The sequence below is a fragment of the Lontra canadensis genome, unplaced genomic scaffold, assembly GCF_010015895.1.
Source record: "Lontra canadensis isolate GAN:19392208 unplaced genomic scaffold, GSC_riverotter_1.0 scaffold29, whole genome shotgun sequence".
Classification (NCBI taxonomy): domain Eukaryota; kingdom Metazoa; phylum Chordata; class Mammalia; order Carnivora; family Mustelidae; genus Lontra; species Lontra canadensis.
In genome coordinates, this window is record NW_022631023.1 from 7,583,457 (window position 1) to 7,607,652 (window position 24,196).

The 24,196-nt window shown below is 37.4% G+C and overlaps 1 protein-coding gene across 6 annotated transcripts in view; it reads right to left on the reverse strand.

The window, feature by feature from the left end:
- Positions 1–24,196, reverse strand: part of DYRK1A (dual specificity tyrosine phosphorylation regulated kinase 1A) — a 145,200-nt gene that overhangs the window by 60,171 nt on the left and 60,833 nt on the right. The gene's annotated exons all lie outside the window — the stretch shown is intronic.

The window sequence follows — 24,196 nt, forward strand, 5'->3', positions numbered from 1 at the left end:
TTTTTAATTTTGAAATAACATATTTTAAATACACTGGGTGAAATAAAATGTATTAGTAAAATTAATGTTACTGTTTGTATTTACTGTTTTTTAAACTGTGACTCCTAGAAACCTTTAAATTACATAAGTGGTTTATACTGTTATTTCTCTTGGACACTGTGGCTCCTGACAAAGTTCACAGCATTGAAGACAGACATACATAAGGTGGTGAGCCTTCGAAGTCTCTGGCCTCCTAGGCTGGTACTTTATTGTCAGTGACAAGGGAGCTCTCAGATAATAAATAAGCAAATTTGAGAATGTAAGAAAACGATTAGTGTTTTGAAGACAATAAAACGCAGAAAAGAGAAACTGGAGGCGGGAGGAAGGACCACAGAGCAGGGTATGCCTCTTCCCCTTCCCTTTCCCATCCCTTACAACAAATGGGCAACCAGGCTTCTGCTCAAGTACAAACTCAACAGACTGGCAGTGGCTGTCTGGAGCACGCACTATTGCAGATTCCAAGGCTAATGTGAGCGTCAGCTGGAAGGCACAGCATGCTCTATTAGCCATGTCTGCCCAGGCTAGAGAGCAGGAATGAGTGCCAAGTGCGACCCACTTCTACAAATGGTATCTCACCATCCATCCATACACTCAAGATAGAAACCTCAGTCTTATTCACTCTCTTATTTCCACCTTCCTACACACACACACACAATCTAACTACATTCTGTGACACTGGCCTCAGAAATGTCTCACAAATCTGTTCACTTTCATACTGACAAAAGCCTAATTCAGAATCAAGTGATGAGGGGGGACTCTACAGTAACTGCACCTTCTGCAGTCTCCATGCCTTAATTCTCCCCAATGCTGTCCAATTTGCTTCCTTAAAAAGTTTCAAAATCACAAACACTTTAAAACACCAGAGCTTCCAGGTTGAAGTGTCTACTCTTCTCGCCTCATTCTCTCTCCATCCTGTCCCTCCAGACCCATCCTTCCTCTCGGGTACATTGACGGTGCCTGCACAGAACTGCTCCCTGCCCAGAATACTGTCCTTGTTCGCCTCTTTTCTGCTCCTAGAAATCTTGACCTCAAACTTCAAGACCCAGATCTACTGTCCTCTTCTCTAAGGCATCTTTCCAGAATCTCAGAGCGAACTACTAACCAGCTTCACCCTTCCCTTACTCTTCTGCTATGATCAACAAAGAAGCACGCTCTGTGCTGAGGTAACCAGTACCCCCACACAGGCAGTACGCGTGAGGGAAGGACTGGTCTGACCTGTGTATCCTCCAACGCAAAGGCTTCACGCAGACACGATTAAACGAATGGGTGCACGAAGCACACAGTGACCTCTGAATCCCCTGCCCACAACACTCTCGCCTCCTTGTCTGGATGAGGTTCTCTTCACGAGCTACCCTACCATGCTGGGCTGAGCTACTTAGAGCACTTCACCCAAATCCTACTAGAATGATTCATCTGCTCACCCACTGAACTATGGGAAGGCCACGGTATCTTACTCACGTCTATGATGCACTCAGTCAATGTTTATTTAATGAGTGGATAAAACAGATAGTATTAGATATCAACTTCCCCACCTCAATTTACAGAGGGGACACTTGCTGCCCAGAGAGGTTTAATGACTTGTCCAAAAAGGTCAGTGGCAAAATCAAGACTGAAACACAGTCTCCTATCTTATACCACAGCACGGGACCTCTTCTCCTGATTGAAAGGTCCTCAAGTGTTTGTCATTCTTTGGTCACTCAGTATCATAGTTTGTGGGTATCACGAGAGACCAAGAAAAGAAAAAAAAGCATACCTCCTACTATAAAAGCCAAACAACAACAAAAATTCACTCTTCCTTACACCTTGGTAACCAGGGCTTGCTAGCAACTCAAGTCTGAACAGCCAAATGTTCCTGCTCGGTCAGAGTTCAGGAACCTGAGGGGACATCCCCGCAAGGCGCAGGAACGGAAGGAGCGTATTCACACAAACTCACGGTGAAATGCCAGTGGCGTCCTAACCAGAAGGGCCTAAGGCTTAACCCTGTGTTCTCTGCAGCCTGCCTCTCTAGTTCCTACTTATTTTTCTAGCAGAGTCTCCAGCTTTCCAAGCAATTGTGTGGCAAACTTCTAGCCCTCCATCAAACTCATTGTCTTCTGCCCAAGTTAGCCAAGGAGGAATATCTATTGCCTGCATCCAAGAAACCTGACTATCACACATAAATGAACAATGAGGGGCCATCACCTCACCCCCAAAAAAGATCACAGGTGGGGGGGTTGGTTGTTTAGCAGAAACATGGGAGAATGAGTAAAGGAACAATGAAAGTAACTGTGTAAAATAAGTCAATGTCTTACTGATGACATTTAAGGTGACTGCATCTGCCATATGAACCAGATTGCTCATCAATAACCGAAGGCTTTCCTTTCTCCTGACGGATGCAACCGGCTCCCTCTCCAGCTAACATGACCCTGTGATTAAGATCTGGCCAATGGAGCATCAACCTAAGTGTTGTGTGGTACTTATAGGCCTTAGCCCATAAAAATCTCCCATGTAGGGGCACCTGGGTGGCTCAGTCAGTTAATCATCTGGCTCTTGATTTTGGCTCAGGTTGTAATCTCAGAATCATGAGATCAAGCCCTGCCTCAGACTCTGCACTCAGCAGAGAGCCTGCTTCTCTCCGTCTCTGACTCGGTCCCTCCTCTCTCTCTCTCTCTCTCTCTAATACATAATTAATAAATAAATCTTTAAAATAGAAAAAAATAGCCCATGTATACATACTTTTTTCCCTACCCAATGACTGTAAGCTAAACCCCAAGATGATGACTTAAAATAGTGATCATATCACACAAGTACTTTAATATTGGGATAAAGGATAATTTTAAAAACGATAGTGTCAACTCATCAATGGACAGAAAGGTTTCTATTAAAATTCCTTCTAAAATATTTTACATTAATATAAGTAACAAATACTCAACTGTACAACCATTATTCTTTGCATTTTGAAGAACCAAGTCAACCAAAGAAGCCCCAATGGGAAAAAAAGATCAAAAATACAGATTTTTGGGGCGCCTAGGTGGTTCAGTGGGTTAAAGCCTCTGCCTTCGGCTGGGGTCATGATCCCAGGGTCCTGGGATCGAACCCCGCGTCGGGCTCTCTGCGCGGCAGGGAGCCTGCTTCCCCCTCTCTCTCTGCCTGCCTCTCTGCCTACTTGTGATCTCTGTCTGTCAAATAAATAAATAAATAATCTTTTTTAAAAAATACAGATTTTTAAAGAATTATTTGGAAGAAGGTAATACTAGATAGAAAAATCCATCTCTTTAACAGCTCTTAATAACTAATACTTATGAAGAGTGGGACTCCAGGAAAACAAGAGCAACTTTCATTAATTACTTTACATAAACTTTCACTACTTTATCATTTTAACGTACTGTTGTTAAATCACCTTACATAATTCACACTTAACAGAAAACGCCAACAATAAATATTCTCTCAAAGTGTAACAGGCTCCCCACCTCAAAGCAAAATTAGTTACCTCCACTTCTTGATTTACCACAGAGAGCCATCCCACACCCAGGGGACAGAAACTACCTCTACACCCCAAAGTTCCAACCATCTGTCATCACTGCTGGCTACTCAAGTCAATCTTTATTTTCTAGCTTTGAGGCTGACCCATACCTTCAAATACAATGGCTGTCAAGGTCTTGAGCAGGGGTCAGCCAACTTTTTCTTGAAGTCAAAGTGTGAGTGTTTTAGACTTTGTGAAGCGCGCAGTCTCTGTTGCAATGACCAACTATGCCCCTGCAGCACCAAGACAGCCACACACGTAGCACGTAAACCAGGGAGTGTAGCTGTGTATTTATCAAAAAGGCAGCAGACTGGATTTGAGGTCTTGAGGCTTGAGAAGCAACAAGGCACTCTGAAATTATCATCCCTGTGCGTATGCAAATGTATACCCATGCCAATGTATCTATGTATTACACACAGTTATAGAAGATGAAATATTATGTACTTATATATATTTTGTATTTCTACAGTACATGTGTTTGTGCTATTATCTCTTTCACCCCACTACGATACAAGGTTCTTAAGGATGGAACTGTTGCTTCTGGTCACTGATAAATCTTTGGTGAATGGGCATATAAAAGCACTCAAAAATTATTACGGCCTGACTCAATTAACTCAACCTCATGAGACTCAAACACCGACTGAGGAAGGGGGATACAAAAGAACCAATTTCTCCTATTAGGAGAGCAGGGAGATTATTATACGTAAAAGTCTGCCCTCTCCTCCCCTCCCAAGCCGTCGCTGCCACTGATGAGGAGGACAAGTGCTAACAATGAGAAATGGTCACCCAAGACTACCATCTCAACTGGTAGAGCAGTGAGTCTTACCAAAAACTGCACGTACCGGAACTACAGAGAGAACACCAGCGGAGCAGAATTCCTTCTGCCCATCTGGATATTGTGCTTTAACGACAGGAAGTAGGGGTGCCAGCCAGGCCTTGCTAGTTTTAATGGCTACAATGCCTATGGCATACAAGAGCACGGAGTAAACACCGAGTTCAAAAGCACAAATTCTAGCCTCAGTCCTACTAACTCACAGTATGACCTTGACCTTCTCCAAGGCTTAGTTGTCCTTTCTGTAAAGTGGGGATGACAAATAATTCCAACAGGTAGAAGAGGGTCACATTAGCTCACACATGTGAACATACTTTATAAAGTCTAAACCACCACACAAATTCAAAACTGAAGGATTTGAAAGCTGCTTTCATGCTATGAATTCTCAAAAGTAAAGACAGTAAAATATTTTAATAGCTGGAAAGCAGTGCCAATTTTCCCATTAACTACTTAATGACAATTTAAATGGGGAAAAAAATCCCCCCCGGAACAGAATAGGCCATTTTCTTTTTGAATTTCTGAAAAATGCAACCTGATAGCTGAGTTGCACTAGCTGTAGTGAGCATTCAATAGTTATGCATGTAGTTCAATACGTTTTAGAAAAAAGGTTAATTATGCCTTTGTTTTCAGAAATACTACAATAAGGAAATAGATAAAATGAGACAGTTAATGTAATCTATTTTATGCAAAATAAGTGAATTGTGAGGCCTAGTGCTCAGAAACCTTTTCAAAACTTTCAATTTTAAAATGTTTTTCCACATTAACTATTGAGAAATATGGATAGTATATATGGGTCCCTAGCAAGGATTTCATCAATGAAATCTTCCACATATTACTACTTTCTCTTCTTGATGCCTGAGACATTTCTGGTGGCCAAATCTACTCACTGTTTTCAAAGCAGAGAAGCCCTTACCCCTAAGTGAACAACAGTAAGAATGTTAAGACTGCCAATATTGAGATCCACTAAATCCCCACCTCTTTCTTGGCTTTGTGACAAAATGGACGGTGATTACAAACCACTACTTTCTTATCTGGAGCTTCCTGGGCTTTCATATGGACTACTGTCATTCCTCTACTCCAAATGGAAAGAAGTGTGGTTGTTCAAGATACAAGAATAGGTTTTCAAGATCTTAAGCAGGACTGTGATTGCCACTATAAACTGGAATAACCAATGGACACATATTCATCTGATACAAGTCAAATGAACCAGAAGTAAAGCACTTCCTTGGAGAGAACACCCCTGACCCTCCTAGCAAAAACTGCAGCTCCCAACTCTCTACTTGTTTGGATGTTTACTGTGTATCTCTATCCATTAGAATGTAAGTTCCATGAAAGTAAGGACTCTGTCTCACTCACTAGTACCTACCCAGCACCAAGAGAAACACCTGGCACTATAAATGCTCAGCATTTGTTGCTTGTAGCACACACCATTCCATTACCTTCAACAACCTGACATCTGCCAGAATATTCCTTAGTTCCATTATTTTCATATATACAACCTGTACATCTTATTAATTTAATAGAATTACTCTGGTTTTCTTACTTTTATTCCTATCTTCCATCAGTGACAAGCCAGGCTGAGGTTCTTTCTAATAACATTCCAGTTTCTTTATGAAAGAAACCTGAGATATTAAATAACTGAGTAGATTTAAAGAAAAATATTAACGACAAGCACAGAGTACTGCCTAAACGTACAGAACGAAAAACCCATACTACCCAGGTCTGAATTCTAGCTCCATTACACACCTATGTCTTGAGCACCATTCTTAAGCCTTCTGTGCCCCAGTTTTGTCATCAGTGAAACAGAAATGATCATCCCAGCAAACCCTCCCATGTCTCTAGCCCTTTCATTCCTCCTTCAAACATTCTGAGGATATCACCTACCCAGGAAGCCCTGCTCCTGACTCTACCATCAGCCCCTCCATCCAATTAACCGCTCATGAGTTCTCTTTCATGGGAAAACAAGACTCATGTCTACCAATTCACTATGTTTCTGAATTTTCCGCAAAGTGGAATTTTTACTTAGAGTTTCCCCTCATTTTATCTATCTTTTAATCTAACTTTTATCTATCTTCCTCCATAAAAAAGAATGCCTTTACCTGACTTCCTATTTCTACAAAATACTCTCATTCAGCCAGTCTTGATATCCTGCTTCTCTGACTCTTTTCCATTCTCTATCCTGAAAGACTAATCATCCTTCACGTTTTGTCTAAGGTTCCTGCGGAAATCCCTTTGTTTGCATCTTCTCTGTTCTCGTACCTCCTAGCTCTTCATAGACAGTAAATTTCGTAATAGAAGGCAGATTCTAATATTCTCACAGATCTATTCCTAACACCTATTAGAGGATTCTGTGTTTAGTAAGCGCAATGAGTACCTGTTTAATAAATTCATGCATGCCTGGCTTATCAGGAACACCTCCCCAAGTGGCTTCCCTAAACTCCAGATTCCTAAGCCTCCAATCCTTCCTAAATGTTTCAGTGTTTCACTCCTACAACTTGTCTACTCAGACAAAACCCTTAATACATTCAGTTCAAGAAACCACTAGTTATAAAGTACTACAGAAGGTACTAGGGTGCGAGCAAAGAACTAGGATGCAATTCCAAAACTGAGTCATCTCCAGTTCTTCAAAACTATCACAAGTCTGTGCAACAAATAGCCATGTAAATACTTATAATAAATGGCACAATAATAATGCCTTCTGAATACAGATTCATTATGATTAGTACGGGGTTTTTAAATAAGATATGTAGAGGAAAGGAAAATGGGCAACCTAAGAGGAAGAAAGAACAAAAGACTCTAATTGGAGCATAAAAGTGGTATGTTGGGGGTGGTGGATATTACAGGTTTAATTGTGTCCCCTCAAAATACATGAAGAAGTGCTAACCCAAGTACCTCAGAATGTGACCTTATTTAGAAATAGGGCCACTGCAGATATAATTAGTTATGATAAGGTCATTAGAGTTGGCCTTAATCTGACTGGTGCCCTTACAAGAAACAATCTGGACACAGAGACAGACATGCACACAGGGAGTACATCACGTAAAGATGAAGGCAGAGATCAGGATAATGCACCAGAAGCCAAGGAATGCCAAAGATGGCCAGCAAACTGGCCATAGTTAAATAATCATTTAACTATGAGAAGCTAGGAAACAAACTGGTTAGCTTAGCCAATAAAGCATGCAACTCTTGCTCTCTGGGTTGTGAGTTTGAGCCCCACGTTGGGTGTAAAGAGTACTTAAAGATAAAATCTTAAAAACAAACCAACACAGCAACCAGACTGGTAAGCAACAAGATAAATGATACAGGATAGTATCTTCTCAGGAGTGAAGAATAATTAGATTAAATACTTGCTGGTCTCACCTATAAAATCTCAGAAGTCTGACTGAAAAGATCAAATTATTTTCAAATAACCTGTCCCAGAAAAAAAGGTCAAGAAAATTTATAAAAATGTAAAAATACTCAGCACTCAATAAAGTAAAAATTCACAAATGTCTGGCACACAATCAAAATTACCAGGAAAAAAAAATCAGGAAAATACAACCCATGATGAGAGAAAAAAAAAAATCAATCTGGAATCAACATAGCCCTTAGAATTAGCAGGTAAAGACATTAAAACAAATATCATAACCATATGCCACATATGCAGATAGTTAAGAGGAATCATAGAAAATATTTTCTAAAAGACACAAACTGAACTTGTACAAATTAAAACTACAATAAGTTAAATTAAAAACACACTGGATGAGATCAAAAGATTAGACACTGTGGAAAAAAAGACCAGCGAACTTGAAGAGATAGCAAAAAAAGTACTACAGTTCCAAACGACTACTCAACAACTAAATTAGCTGTTAAAACAAAAAGAAATAGAAAGGATCCAACTCTTGGTTTCAGCTCAGGTCATGATCTGAGGCTCTATGCTCTACGTGAGGCTCTGTGCTCAGCAATGGGGCTCTGGAGGATACCTCCCCCTCCCTCCCGCTCTGTGCCTCCCCCTGCTCAAGTTCTCTCTCTCTCTCCCTCCCTCTAAAATAAATAGATAAAATCATTTAAAAAATTAAAATAAATTTAACAGACATTCTTTGAGTTCTGGGACAATCTTAAATACCCTAACATATGTAACCAGATTTCCTGATAAAAGAAGGTAAACAGAAAAAATGTTGGAAGAACAAAAGCCAAAATTTTCCCATTTTGATAAAAACTACAAATCCTTAGTCTAGAAATTCAACAAATTCCAAGACCCAGAAACATAAAGAAAGCTACCCCAAGGTACATCATAATCAAGTTGCTTAAAACTGATAAAAAGAAAATCTTAAAAGCAGCAGGAAAAAAAAAGTACATAGATATAGCAAGGAACAAAAATAAGGATGAACAAACTCTTGAAAGAAACAATGCAAGCAAATAGAGTAGTATCTTTAAATTCTTTAAAGCAAAAAGTATCACCAAGAATTTTTATACCCAGTGAAAATATGTCAAAAACAAAAGTAATATAAAAACTTTTTCAGATATACAAAAGGTAAAGGAATGTATCACTGGGAGACCTACACTACAAAACAGGTTAAAGGAAGTATTAAAAATGAAGGAAAATGAATTCAGATGGAAAGAGGACCTAAATAAAAGAATGACAAACATCAGAAAAGGTAACTACATTGGTAAATGTGTTACAATTTTTCTAATTAAATCTCATTAAAAGAGAACTATTTAAACAAAAATACTTATAATGTAGTGTGGGGTTTATATCATATGTATAAAAAAAATCTATGTAAAAACAGCTAAAAGACCAGTAAAAGATAAATGGAAGTACACCATGGTAAAATCAATACGGTATATTGTGAAGTGATGTAGTATCACTGGAAGGTAGGTGTGATAAAATAAAAGGCCATCACTAAATTTAAAAACAAGGAGTTAAAACGAATAAGCCAACAAAGGGGGAAAAAATCAAATCATTAAAAAAGTTAAATTAATCCAAAGAAGGCAGAAAGAGGAAGTGGGACTAAAGAACTGGTGGGGAAAACAAAAAATACAGAGCAGTGTCATTTAAACCAAAACATACTACATCAATGACTTGTTTTCTAACTTTATAAAAAAAATGCAAATGAAATCTAAAGTTAGAGAATAAAAAATAAAGAATATCCAAAGTAGATAGAAATCAATGAAACAGAAAACAAAAACAACATAGAAGTCAATGAAACCCCAATCAACTTTCATGAACATAAGATATAAAAATTCCAAATGAAGCTGTAGTAAACTGAATCCTACAATCTAAAAAAGGGGGCAATATATCATTACCAGGTGGCCTTTATTTCAGAAATGCAATGTCAGTTAGCATTCAGAAATCAATGTTATTCAGCAAATTAACTTAAAAAAAAAAAAAAGGTAATCTCAATAGAAGCAGAAAAAATTGCCTGACAAAATCCAACATCCATTCTTGGTTTAAAAAAAAAGAAAAGATTTTCAGCAAACTAGGACTAGGAGAGCTCTTCCTCCATCTGATAAAGGACAATGACAAAGACTCCTCAGTTAGCCTCACTTAGTGGTGGTGACTGAATGTTTCCCTCTCTAAAATAAGGAAAATGACAAGAAAGTCCTCTTCCATCACTTCAACACTGTATTCTACGTTTTATATGTATTATACATTCCATGGAATTCCAGCCAGTGCAGAAAGGCAAAAAGTAAAGAAAGAAATACAAGATAACCAGACTGGAAAGGAGAAAGCAGAGCTGTCTCTCATCAGAAAACAGAATGATCACACAGAAAATCTGATGGAATCTACCAAAAGCTTCTGGAGGGTGCCTGGGTGCCTCAGTCAGTTAAGCATCTCAGTCAGTTAACCATCTACCTTCAGCTTAGGTCCTGATCCCAGGTTCTGGGATCAAGCCCCACATCGAACTCCTTGTTCAGTGGGGGGCCTGCTTCTCCTTCTCCTTCTCCCTCTGCTCCTTCCCCTGCTTATTCTCCCTATCTCTCTCCTCTGTCAAATAAATAAAAGTCTCTTTAAAAAAAAAAAAAAAAAAGCTGGGGCGCCTGGGTGGCTTAGTGAGTTAAGCCTTTGCCTTTGGTTCAGGTCATGATCTTGGGGTCCTGGGATCCAGCCCCGCATCAGGCTCTCTGCTCAGTGGGAAGCCTGCTTCCCCCCCTCTCTCTGCCTGCCTCTCTGCCTACTTGTGGTCTCTTTCTCGGTCAAATAAATAAATAAAATCTTTAAAGAAAAAAGTTAATAGAGTTAACAAGTGATTTATAGCAAAGTTGCAGAAAACAAAATCAATGTACAAAAATCAGTTGTATTACTATGTACTAGCAACTACAATCAGAAACTAATATTTAAAAACCATTTATAATAGAGGTGCCTGGATGGCTCGGTCAGTTAAGAGTCCAACTTTTGATCTTGGTTGAGGTCACAATCTCAGCATCACTGAGTTTGAGCCCATGTTGGACTCCCTGCTGGGCATGGAGCTTACTTTAAAAAAAAGAAAAATAATAGGGACGTCTGGGTGGCTCAGTGGGTTAAGCCTCTGCCTTCGGCTCAGGTCATGATCTCAGGGTCCTGGGATCGAGCCCCGCATCGGGCTCTCTGCTCAGCAGAGAGCCTGCTTCTCTGCCTACTTGTGATCTCTCTCTGTCAAAGAAATAAATAAGTAATAGTATCAAAAATATGAAATACTTAGGTATAAATAGAATAAAAAATGTCAAAGACTTGTGTGCTGAAAATCAGAAAAATTAAAGAAATTAATGAAAAATCTAATTAGAGGGAGAGTTATACTATGTGCATGAATCTGAAGACTCTTATTATTTTGGATATCAATTCTTCCCAAAATTATCCATGGATTCAACACAATCCCAATCAACAACCTAGTAGGCTTTTTTTTTTTTTTTAAGATTTTATTTATTTATTTGACAGAGAGATTACAAGTGGGCAGAGAGGCAGGCAGAGAGAGAGGGGGAAGCAGGTTCCCTGCTGATCAGAGAGCCAGATGCGGGGCTCGACCCCAGGACCCTGAGATCATGACTTGAACCTAAGGCAGAGGCTTTAACCCACTGAGCCATGCAGGCGCCCCCTAGTAGGCTTGTTTATAGAAATTCACAAAATGATTTCACAGTTCATATGGAAATGCAAAGGACACAGAATAGTTATAATTTTAAAAAAGAAGAAAACCGTAAAACAAACACTATCTGACATCAATACACATCATGAGGCTATAGTAATAAAGATAATACAGCACTGGCATCAAGACACACCAAGAGATTAATGAAACAGAGCAGAAACAGACACATAACTGATTTTCGACAAAGACACAAAGATAATTCAGTGGCAAAAGAACAGTCCTTTTGCCAAATGGTTCTAGAATAACTGGCTATCCATTTGCAACTAAAAAAAAAAAAAAAGGTGATCTTTTAGCTACCCCTCTGCAGAACCATTTATAAATATTGACTCTAAATGGATCATAGTTAAATGTAAAATCCAAAACTGTACAAAAGGAAACCTTCTAGATCTTGGGACAATCAGGCAAATGTTTCCCAAAGCATGATCCATAAAAGATCAAATCAATAAACTACACTTCACAGAAATTTGAAATACCTGTTTTTCAAAACACTTTTTAAAGAAAATGCAAAGATAAGCCACAGACTACAAGAAAATCTTTGTAAATCACGTATCTTATAAAGGACTTGTATCCAAAAATAGATGAAGAATTCTCAAGGTTCCACAGTAAAAATAAAAGTCAAAGATCTGTATAAACATTTCACCAAAGACGACATGTAGAAAGCAAATAAACACAAAGATGTTCAACATCATTAAACACCAGGAAGCACAGTGAGATATCCCTACACACCTATTAGAATGGCTAATTAATTAAAAAGACTGGCCACACCAAATATAGAAAGATGTGGAAGAATGGAAACTCCTATACACTGCTGATAGGAATACAAAATGGCACAACCACTCTAGAAAACAGTTTCGCAGTTTTCTTAAAGTGAAGCATATACCTGCCCTATGGTCCAGTCATTTCATAATTCGGTTTTTACCCAAAACAAATAAAAACATGACCATGCAAAGACTTGTACTTCAATATTCACAGCAACTTTACCTGTAACATCCAAAAACCGCAAACAACCCCAATGTGCTCTCAACAAGTGAATGGATAAATTGTGATATAGCCACACAATGACTACTCAGTAATAAAGAACTACTGATAGGTACTATACCACAGATGGACCTCAAAGTGAATGCGCTGAGTGAAAACAACCAGACAAAAAAGGACAACACAGTGTATGATTCCATTTACCCAAAATCCTAGAAAAAATGAACTAATGTATAGTGAGAGAAAAGTCTGGTAGTCACTAGGGATTGGGGGGAGCGGAGGGGGTAAAGGAACAAGAAGCAGAATTAAAAAGAAGTACAAGGAAACTTTTGAAGGAGGATGGATATGTTCATTATCCCAGGTGTGGTTAAAGTTTCATGCGTGATACATGTCAAAATTCATCAAATCATACACTTTAAATAGCGGGAAGTTTATTACATGTGAAATTACTATATATCTATTACAATACAATAAAGTTGTTAAAAAAAAGTTGCAACCCATCCAAAACATGACTTTTTATAGGTATCCCTCCCCCCCCCCGCCCAATCTGCTTCTCCTATAGAATATCCCATCTCATGTGATGGCAACTCAAACCTTCCAGTTGCTCAGACCAAACATCTTGAAATTACTCAATATCATATCTTAGTATTTTAAAATCAAGGTAAGATCTATTTTGAAATTTGTAAACATTCACAGAAGACATGTTTTAGTAAAACTGAAATCCTGCTGAAAGAATTTTTAAATCCCCAACTTTTTATAAGAGAAACTTCAAAGTCTATGCTGTCCATCCTTCATGGCCCTCAATCACAGTCTCTTTACCATCAACCTCAGTCAACAAAATGTTCTAAACAGGCCTCCACCTTCCATTAGATAGCATCCTCCACACCCTGTAGACTTACAACATCACTTGCTAAAATCCTATCCATTTCCTAAGACCATGGAAAACAGCACTTCCACCACGAATCTTTTCCTACTCCCAATCCAAAACGGATCACTCCCACTTCTGAATTTCCACTTCTCTTATACTGTGGATACTCTACCATGTAGATACAGTTTAAAGACATGTCTCAACCACCTTCATTAGATTTTAAAATTTCCTAGGTCCAAGAATCTATGTTCCCTTGACGATGTAGGTGAATAAAGTATATATGCCTAGGAAAATATTTTAAAAATCAAATGTTAATGTTTAATTCTTTTTATTCTTTGCAAGGCTATAAGAGTGTCCAATTAGCTTGTCTATCTAATTTAACTAGGCTCTTAAATAAAAGAAAATTAAAGGGGTAAAGTTGGTAGACTTGACACAGACCTCTAAATTCACATGAATTATTTTCTGTTGCCATCCATCCTGTGTTTCTCTGCTCTAGGGCCAGGAGGGAGGGAGGCAAGAAAGTTAAAAAGTCCTATGCTTTAACCAACAGACACAAAAAGGGAAAAGCACTGGTTGTCACAAAACAAAGTAAAGAAAATGAGAATCAAAACACTAAAACTGCACCTCGTATTTTAAGGGAATGACAACCAGCCTGCTTGGAAGCCCAGGCACTGAAATAGCTAAGATACTGGGGGCCCTGATCAATCAATGTGACTACCTATATTGGACAAATGAATAATACCAGAAAGATGACTTTTATTCCACTGCTATCTATTCTTCACTCTAAAATGTTCTTCCTTCCCTATGACTCTCCAACTATTTGAATCCTAAGCCATGTTTAAAAGCTTAACACAAGTTCTATGGGTTCCCTCTTTAAGCCTTTCCCAGACTACTCAACCCATTTCCCATGTCCCTGTCCTTAAAATGCCAGATTTTTTTCCCCTTACTCTTCTAGATAAATCCTTATGGTACTTTCTGTACAACTATTTTGTATTTTTATCTAACTTTGCAAGTATTTATTCTTTACCTTTCATGTTCCTTGAATAAAGCACTGAGTTTTCTATTTCCTACAAAATCTCCCACTAAACAGTACCCAATAAAGACTTAATGTAAACCAAAAATAATATAGTACAAGCAATAGTTAAAACATATGACTTAAACAGAAAGGCAGCAATAGCAGGAGGTGGTGACTAACACCTGATCTTCCATCTGAACAGAACATGAACCAGGAGCTCAAGTTTATGCTCCTATTTGCTAGATTACATGGGCAGTACAAGATAAATTCTGCCCAAAACCTTGCATCAATTTATTAAAAACAAACATGTACCTTTATAAAAGGTCAAAAGCATGAGAAAAATTAATATGCTACTTACTGCAACAGTACTATTTCTAATCTGGAAAAAAAAATGATCAATTTTACTGAACAGGGTTTTAGAAAACCTGTGCACAGTGCTGTTACCTGAGTTTTATATTTTTAAGACACAAAGCTAAAATATTTCCCTTTAATGTTCTAAAGTATTTAATTAGATAAAAATTTAATACAAGTTAACTTCTGTAATATAATACACATATTTTGGTTACAGGTATTTAACAGAGCAATTAAATCCTTATTTCCACTTCTGTTCTAAAATCCGCCTGCCCGCAGTGAGTGGGAACTGCTGCAGATCATTAAACACTCATTTATCAATGTCTCTCACCAGGCAACACAATGCCGCAGAACAGCACACAGAAACCATCCTGAACCCCAGCAACAGCGGCTAATTAGCATAGCCTACCACTAAACCGACACCATATGATTGGAACTGTTAGTCGGAATGCTAGCCAATCAAACTAGGTTATGCAAATAGCCTATTTTAGTTGCCAGGGCAGAGCTACTTCCAATTGTCCAATAGGAAAACAAGCAATAAACAAGAAATGAAATTGAGCTTTGTCACATTTTCAAGTTGCTGTTAACACTTTCAGGTTTAGAGCAAAATTAACAGCAATTGTAAAGGATTAAAATCATATTTTACCTTCGACTCCAAAAGCAATCCAATAGTAATACACCCAGAATACAGTAAAAGTAGTGTATTTGTTGTAATTTTAACTTTTTACTATATAGATACGAGTTTAACAGAAACTGCGATCAACATTTCAACTTTTTCCCCACCTACTCAAAAGCAAGCATTACGTAAATGTCTTTCTATACATTCAAATAGATTCTCAAACATTACATTTTAAAGGAATCCTACAAAGCGAATTTATTCTATTATGGAAAGACTAAATAAAAGGTGGGCATATAACAGAACACATGGCTTGCTGGAAGTCTTAAGCTTTATCAGATTTAAAAGAAATAACATTTTGTTTTTGATTATGACACGTTAACATAAAATTTCAACAATAATTTAAAAAAACAAAACTCAAATTAAGTATTAACCTATAGGGCTTCGAATACGCAAACTGAACAAGTAAGTAAGATTCATCTTGAAACCAAGTTCAACTAAAATATAAGCATAATATAAACACATTATATTCATATGTAAATTTTCTAATAATGAATAAAACATTAAAGAAAACCTCTGTCATACATACTAACGGCTACAAAGATAGTTTTAAAGAACATCAGTGTTCAGACAATTCTTAGTGGTTGAGAGAATTTCTTTAATCTCACATATTCAGAGAAATGCTTTGAAACATGTCAAGGAGACACAGTTCTCATCTGTGCCTTATAATTCCAGCTTCATAAAAGATACAATTTTATTTTAAAATAGATCAACTTGTCCCACCTATCGTAGCAATTATCTCCTTCTAAATGGGAGTACAGATTCATCCCACACGGTGAAGTTAGCAATTTTTAAATATGTTTTCCACACAATGTTTGTAAATGTCTCCAGAAAGACTTCCAGCATTTGTAAAATATATTGAATTAAGACACAGAGCAGATTTTGAGCATCAGATTTAAGGAAAACAGCATGTTGGTACTCTATCACTGCAAATTATCTTCCCCTTTAAGAAAACTGAAGCCACTTCACCATCTTCAAGCACCCACCACCCACACTTGTTTTCCTTATTTCTTCTCATGTTCTCTCTGCTGAGGGATTCTGGATGAAAACCACTTGAAGTCCAAAGAAACCAAACCAGAGTCAGCTTCTTAAGAGGGAGGACAGGGATCAATATCTGAACTTTAAAGCTGAAAGAAACCTTAAAGATCATCTAATACTATTAAAAAAGAAACTATACTTTCAGAAAAATAGTGCATAAGAGAAAGATCCTATAGATGAAAATCAAAGTCCTTCCAAACAATCTTCAAACACAGTATCTATGAATAATCAATGTATCAGTCAGATATCAATGTCTTGGTTTGTTGTACATATGAAAATAATATTTAAATATACCTTCAAAAAAGATTACTCAGAATCATTTCCCATGCCACTACCTACAGCATCTACTAACCAAGGCTTAAAAAAGGTGTGCAAATCACTCTAACCTAAAGCCTTTAATCCATTCCCTGAAAGAGTCAATCTCCATTTACTTCTAACTTTAGATATCATTTGGTGTTTTTTTAAACAACCTAGAATGCTTACAAGCCTCCTTTAATACTAGGATAAAGGCAAAAAGAGAAATAAAAAGGAAAAATTTTTAAATCAATTTAATTCACACTCTTATCCCTAGGTTTTTACTATTCTGGCTAATTCTCCCAGGGTCAGGCTTCTCTTATTCCCTCCACATTGATAAGGCAATCCTAAACCTGTATTCCAATCAGCAGCAGTCAACAAAAGGCATTTTCCATGTACACAAAGGACTGTTTCCTGGTCCATCTCTTAACCATTCTTCATACCACAAAATTTTCCCATCCTTGAAGAGGGAAAAATTAAAACCTTGGCACTCTTATTTTCTTTAGGGGCCTAGAGACACAAGGAAACATCGTCTGCCTGGTGGCAGGTGCTCCAGGATAAAACATCCTGAATTTAAATGTTGTTTTGTTTATCATCAATTCTTTTTAAAGCTACTTATATTGTGGAGTTTAGGAAAAGTGTCAGTGGGTATTACTGTTAGAATCTGAAATTAAACACATAAAATGTTTAAAAATAGTTAACTTGCTAAATAAATCTTCATTACATAACACATTTTAGAATTCCTAGGAAAAAAAATAAATTTTCTCAGTATACAATTAATCACTAATGTTAAGTAATGTCAATCACATTCTCCCTTATAATGTAAAAAGAAAAATATTTAGAATAAGTAACTGAAAACTTCTCATCCGCACATGATTCCGTGTGTGTGTGTGTGTCTGTGTGTGCATGTGTGTGCATGGCTCTACCCTCTTCATGTCTAAACAAGCCATTATTATGCTAAGTAATCATCCAAGATTATCTGAAAAGACAAATCATACCATACTGATTTATATTTTATGGAGATACACAATGCACCTTTATAGTTTTGGAAAACAGCAAGTAGAGAGAAATGTGTTCTCATTTTTTTAAACTTGAAATCTGGAAAATACTCAAAAAACTTTAAGCAACTACTTTGGTCAAATGTGTAAAAACCACATTCCATAAAATAAGCCTGCCACAATTTTGTTTTGCTAAACCCCTTTTACAAAAGATTAAACCCAGTAGGTTATCTGTACTCTCCAACTAAAGAACTATCCTGATGTTTTCCACACACACACACACCCCCCCCATTCTCGTAAGTCTGCTTATGAAAATAGAAGGTAAACTTTATTTAAATCTGTATTAGAGACATAAATTTTTAAATCTTGGACTGTTCTTTACTTCTGTGGATCAACTAATTCAATCTGGGGTATGATTCCATCTTCTTCCGCCTCCCCCTGAGGAAACAAAAAAGACACCTAGAACATTAACAATACTCAGTTATATATTAAACATATTTTTTGCTCCCTCAACCAGGTATTGTGGAAATATAAAAAGTTCACTGATCAAGGCTTTATTTAGCTAAATGTTATCCTAATTAATGCTAACACAAAAAAAGATTCTTGCAAATTAACTTGAGGGTTAAAAACCCATTTTGTCTTGTGCTTATCAAGGCAATAAAGTTGAAAGTCTCATTGTTCTTAAGTGCCTTCACCTGAAGCTGCATTATTTCTTTTTAAAGATTTTATTTATTTATTTATTTATTTAAGAGAGAGAGAGAGAGAGAGAGAGAGAGCGAGCGAGCGCGTACGCGCACAAGCAGGGGGAGCAACAGGCAGAGGGAGAGGGAGAAGAAGGCTGGGATCATAACCTGAGCTGAAGGGACACACTTAACTGACTGAGACAGCCAGGCACTCCCACCTTAAACTGTATTAAATACTCACTTGTCAATTTCCATACTGTATGAAAACAAGAGGACAGATTCAACATATTTAGGGAGTATATTCAGTCTGACTTAAAAAATGAACATTACGAAAAATTCATTTTTTAAAGCTTTTTTAATTTTAGTAATCTCTACACCCAACATGGGGCTCAAACTCACAACCCTGAGATCAAGAGTTGTGTTCTTCCAAGTCAGCTAGGTGCCCCTAGAAAGTTCACTTTCAAGAGCCTTGTGTGGGAAGCACCTCAAACAGATAAGCAGCCATCCTCCAAAAACAGGTAACAAAGAGAGGCCATTTGTCTATCCATGGGAAGGTAAAACATGTGGACTGAACAAGGGCCAGAGAAAAAAGTACTTCCAGAGCCCAAATCAAAAGTCACAAAGGCAGAAACTGAAGAACAGGTGCTGAGTTCCAACAGAGCTGCTTCTCACCTAGACGTTAAGTGTTCACTTCGAGTATACCACGTACGGGAGGAACATTTTACTGAGACCAAAAAGGCCACCTACTTCTTAATATATACAGCTAACCTCTGAACAACATGGGTTTGAACTACACGAGTCCACTTATATAGGTTTTTTGGGGTTTTTTTTTACATACATACAGTAAGAATACTGTGAATGTATTTTCTCTTACAGTTTTCTTAGTAACATCTGCTTTCTCTAGCTAATTTTTAAAATACAGTATATAATACATACAACATAGAAAATACGTGGTAATTGACTGTTTTTATTATCTGTAAGGCTTCTGGTCAACAGGAGACCATTAGCTAAGTACTTGGGAAGTCAAAAGTTATGCTTGGATTTTCAACTGCATCATGCAAAGGTCAACTTTGCTACCAGAATCCACTAGTAAACAGAGTGGGAGTAGTGCCTGAAAAAATGCTTTTAGACCACCAGCAAGAAAAGGAACCAACACCACACCTAGCAGCTCAGTTTCCTGAGGTGGAAGAAGAGGGCGCGTCTAAAAAAGAAAATCTTAGAGCACTAAATAGACGAAGCAAACTTACTCATATTATCCATAATATCCACCAAAATAGTAGCAGAGTCACAGAAATAAAACCAATTAATTAAGACACAGGAAAGGTGCTTAACAGTGAACCAAAGATTCTGATAGATTTCTTCAAGACAAAAGACCAATGCAATCAGACCAATAATCAAAGGAATGCCAGACCTACAGCTGAAAGCTGGCACTAGGAGCCACAGCAGATGTGGCAGTGCCATTCTGGATGAGAAAGGAAAACCGGAGGAGAAGAAGGGGCAGAAGCTGGCTGGATGCACTAGACAGCTCTCTGCCACACAGCCAATCCTCTCCTAATGGCTTTAAGAAGTACCCACTGCGGTCATGGCAGCCACTAAACACAGTCACCCCCAGGCAAAAGCCAGAGAAATGCCATGTAAGGATGCTAAACCACAGGCCTAGAAAGGCAAAACAGGCAAGAGCAGCAGCCCACAGTGCTCACTGGGGCCCCTTCGACCTGGCAACGGAAGGATGCGAACCTTCCTGCCAGGACCCCAATTCACACTCACTGAACTGAAGCGCGCCGGTCCAATGGCTCCCCACACACACCAGATCTGCATGCGGTCCTCTCACTCGGGAGGGAAGCTAACAGTGGCAGATGAAGTTCAGACTCGAGCGGGGCAACAGGGGCTCACGGGTATTTATTACTGGAATACTAGAAAAAAAGGGTCATGCATCGACCAAAGGTGACAAGTGTCATAAACAATTACTCTGCATCTGAGACTTTTTAAAAACTTTCTAGTGAAAGCTGAATGCATGTAAACTCCTACAATATCACACAATTAAATCATTTCTCCAAATCAACCCTCACACTGCAACACTACAGTTCAGTCCCAGAGTTAACATTTCTCCTATGAATGGAACAAACTTAATGACACAGTATTACATCTCCCTCTCTATAGGTCTTAACAGACTGTTTTTCCAGTACAGGTTTTTTTTTCCCCCAATATTCAAAAGAATCTCAAAGCAAAACATGAAATTCAATTATAGTTAAGGAAAGGTGTATAAGAGCATTTACTTATGTACATACTATGTAAAAGTAACTGAAAGGTAAAGTCTGAGGTAGGAAGAAATATGAAAGGTACTAAAACCCTCACTGCAAGTCTTGGGAAATCAAGAGAAACTGTTCAAAAGTGACAGGTCAAGAAAGAGAGGTTTTAAGTCAATTTTATAAAATTTTAATAATAATAAACAGAAAAAACTTTAAAAGAGAAACAAATTGGCAGGAAGAGAAGTAGAATAGAGAGCTCTTTGATGTCAACTTTCTGGGAGGACAGTCATTAGTTTTTTAAATAATAAAACAGAGCTATAAACACATTACTGTATTTAAAGTGACAGAAGTAGCCAAAGGAAAAATTTGAAAATTTAAGATTAAAAGCAATTTTAGGAGTGCCTGGGTGGCTCCGTCAGTTAAGCGTTGGTAAACATCAAGCTCTTGACTTCAGCTCAGGCCATGATCTCAGGGTGGTGAGAGCTAGTCACGCATCGGGCTCCAAGCTGGGCATGGAGCCTGCTGAAGACTCTCTTTCCCTTACCCTCTCGCTCTCCCCCATGCACTCTCTCTCTCCAAAAAAAAAAGAGATTTTATCACTAAGGAGTGAGATTATAAAGTAAATTTTACTAATATACACGTAAATAAATTGAGTAATTAAGGTTTATATAGAAAAGTACAAATATGAATTTAACATGTCAGCTGAACATAGTCTGAAAAATACTACTTTCTGAAAGAGGAAAGAAGGCTAGTTATAACAAGTAGATTAGAGAAACAGGAAGCACCAAACACATTTTTTTTGTTTGGCTTTTATAACTTTATACAAAGCAAATCTAGATTTGCATTAGCAAGATAAATATTTACATTTTAAGTGTCTGCTTATTGAGTAACTGATGTCATGGAGTATATTTTGTGGATGGTGTGTAAAAATGGAGATAAATTTGTGTTTCTCCTTAACATAATCTCTAACACAGATCCATTTAATAATATAGATTGCTACACTTTTTTTTAAAAGACTAGCGTGAAGGATACACAAGTCTTGACCAAACTAAAGAAAGACCACAAAGCAGCCTGATGTCAACCACTAAAGGAAAAGGGAGAAAAAACCTACAAAGAAGTAAAACTTAAATTAACTGATCAACACTATCTAAACCTTAAACAGCAATAACTTCTTACTTCAGCTTTCTTAGTTGGGGCTTTCCTTTTAAAGGATTTTACTTCTTAAAGTAGATCAAAATTCATTATTCAAAAATTCATTCTTTTGAAACAATGGCCAAATCTACCAGTTTTTCTAAAACTACAAAACCCAAACTCCATCAAATTATTCCTAGTACCAAAACACGTATTTTATTTCACTTCAATCCGTAATTCACATCACCGTCAATGATACATATTCTTCACAACTCGCACTTGCTCAAGAACACATGGTCCTTTATAAAGAAGCAGTTACTCCCATAGACTTTCCAGAAAAGCTAATACAGATAAACTTACTGCATTTCATCAAAACCAAAGAGTAAGTTATTTACGAAGCCCTTGGGAATCCATTTACAAGGGGATATATAATACAGAAAATAAAAGGTCACCACCATCAACAGATATTAATGGGTTTATTTTCATTTCTTCAACAAACATTTGAGAAACTAATATGTTCCACATGTTACACTAATAAATAATATGTAGTTTCTCCATGCAGAAACTTTAAAATCCTATATAAAGTGATACTGAAACAAAAATTTTTAAATTTAATTAAAACTTAGAAACACAAACTGGAAAATGTATTACTAGCAGTAAGTCAGCAGGAACATACTGGTTAAGAGTCTGGAATCATGCTTCTGGTCTGCATGCTAGCTCTATCCATACTAGCTTTGTGACCTCAGCTCTGGCTGGGTTAATCATCATGCCGATCTCAAAGTTACCATGAAGAGTAGATGAGTTAAAAAATGAAAATTGCGGGCACCCGGGTGGCTCAGTCAGTTAAGCATTCGCCTTTGGCTCTGGTCATGATCCCAGTGTCCCAGGTCAAGCCCTCCATCAGGCTCCCTGCTCAGCGGGGGAGTCTACTTCTCCCTCTCCCTCTGCTTCTGTTTCTCCCCCCATGGCTCCCTTTTCCCTTTCACTCATGCTCTCTCAAATAAAACAAATAAAATCTTTTTTAAATAAGTAAATTGCTTAGAATTGTTCTTGACATTATAATAAGGATTCAATAAAGAACTTTTACAAATTAAAAAAAACTAGAAGAAATACCAGCAAATATTAAAAGGAAACTCACAGAACCTATACAGTCTCACTAATATTCAAACAAATAGAAATTAAATATTAAGTTGTTGTGTCTATCAAACTGACAAACGTGTTTAAATACCCAGGATTGTGGAGCCTGGGAAAATTCTGATGTGTAGCTGGTAGAACCATAAATTGCACTTTAAAAAGATATTTGAGGGGCACCTCAGTCAATTAAGCCTCTGCCTTCAGCTCAAGTCATGATCCCAGCATCCTGGGATCGAGCCCCACATCCACATCTGCTTCTCCCTTGGACCCTCCCTGCTCACACTTGCTCTCTCTCTCTCTCTGAAATAAAATCTTTAAAAAAAAATACATTTGAAAATATATATCAGAAGTCTATAAAAATGTACATATCCTTTAATTCAACAACTGCAACTTTAAGGAACTGGACCTGAGGTAATAAATCAAAGAGGAACACAAACTACACACTAATGTTCGCTTAAACATTATTTATGAACTAATTAGCAACAACAGGGAATAGGTTATATAGTAACTGGTTTGTAGACTACTAATTAGCCACTAAAAACAATACTATAAAAGAATATTAATGATGGAGAAATGTTTAAATTTTGAAAGATTACAAAAAGTAAACTATTACCCCAATTTTGTTTCTTAAATATGGTCTGAAGGAGCCATATGCACATAAAGTAACAGGCAACATATATACCAAAAAATTACAGTGATTATTACCTGAATGTTAAAGGATTACTACTGATTTACTGATTTTCACTTTCTTCTTCACATGGAAGTTCTATGTGAACTTGAGCTATTTTTAAATAAAAATAGGTAAACTGGATTGTGGTGGTAATAAGTGCACAACTGTGTGAGTTCCATAAAAACTCAAATTTATTCATAAAATGCCTAAATTTTATGGTGCATAAGTTGTATTTCATAAAAGAGTGATGCATGCATGCACGTGCACACACACACAACTTATAAAAAAGATGAGGGGTCGGAAAAGACCCTACTCTCAAAGAAAGAAAAACATTACAAACGTATCTCATGTTAATGGGGAAAAAAGAGCTTAAGGATTTCAGGTATCTTTCACATCTGCATAACTGCGACAAGGTATTTTCTACTATATTCAGATAAAAATGGATGTTATACAATCCTTTCATAACTATGAAAAAGCAAAATGTTTATTTTGAGCTAACTTGCTTCCCCAGAAAAAAAACCCTTTACCCATCACATTTTTTCCCTACTAACCTGCCCCTGGAAATGCTTTGCCTAACTCCAAGTCCAAACTGTAGGCCACAAAGTTGCATAATTCTAATGCCTAATAAAATAAAACAGCCC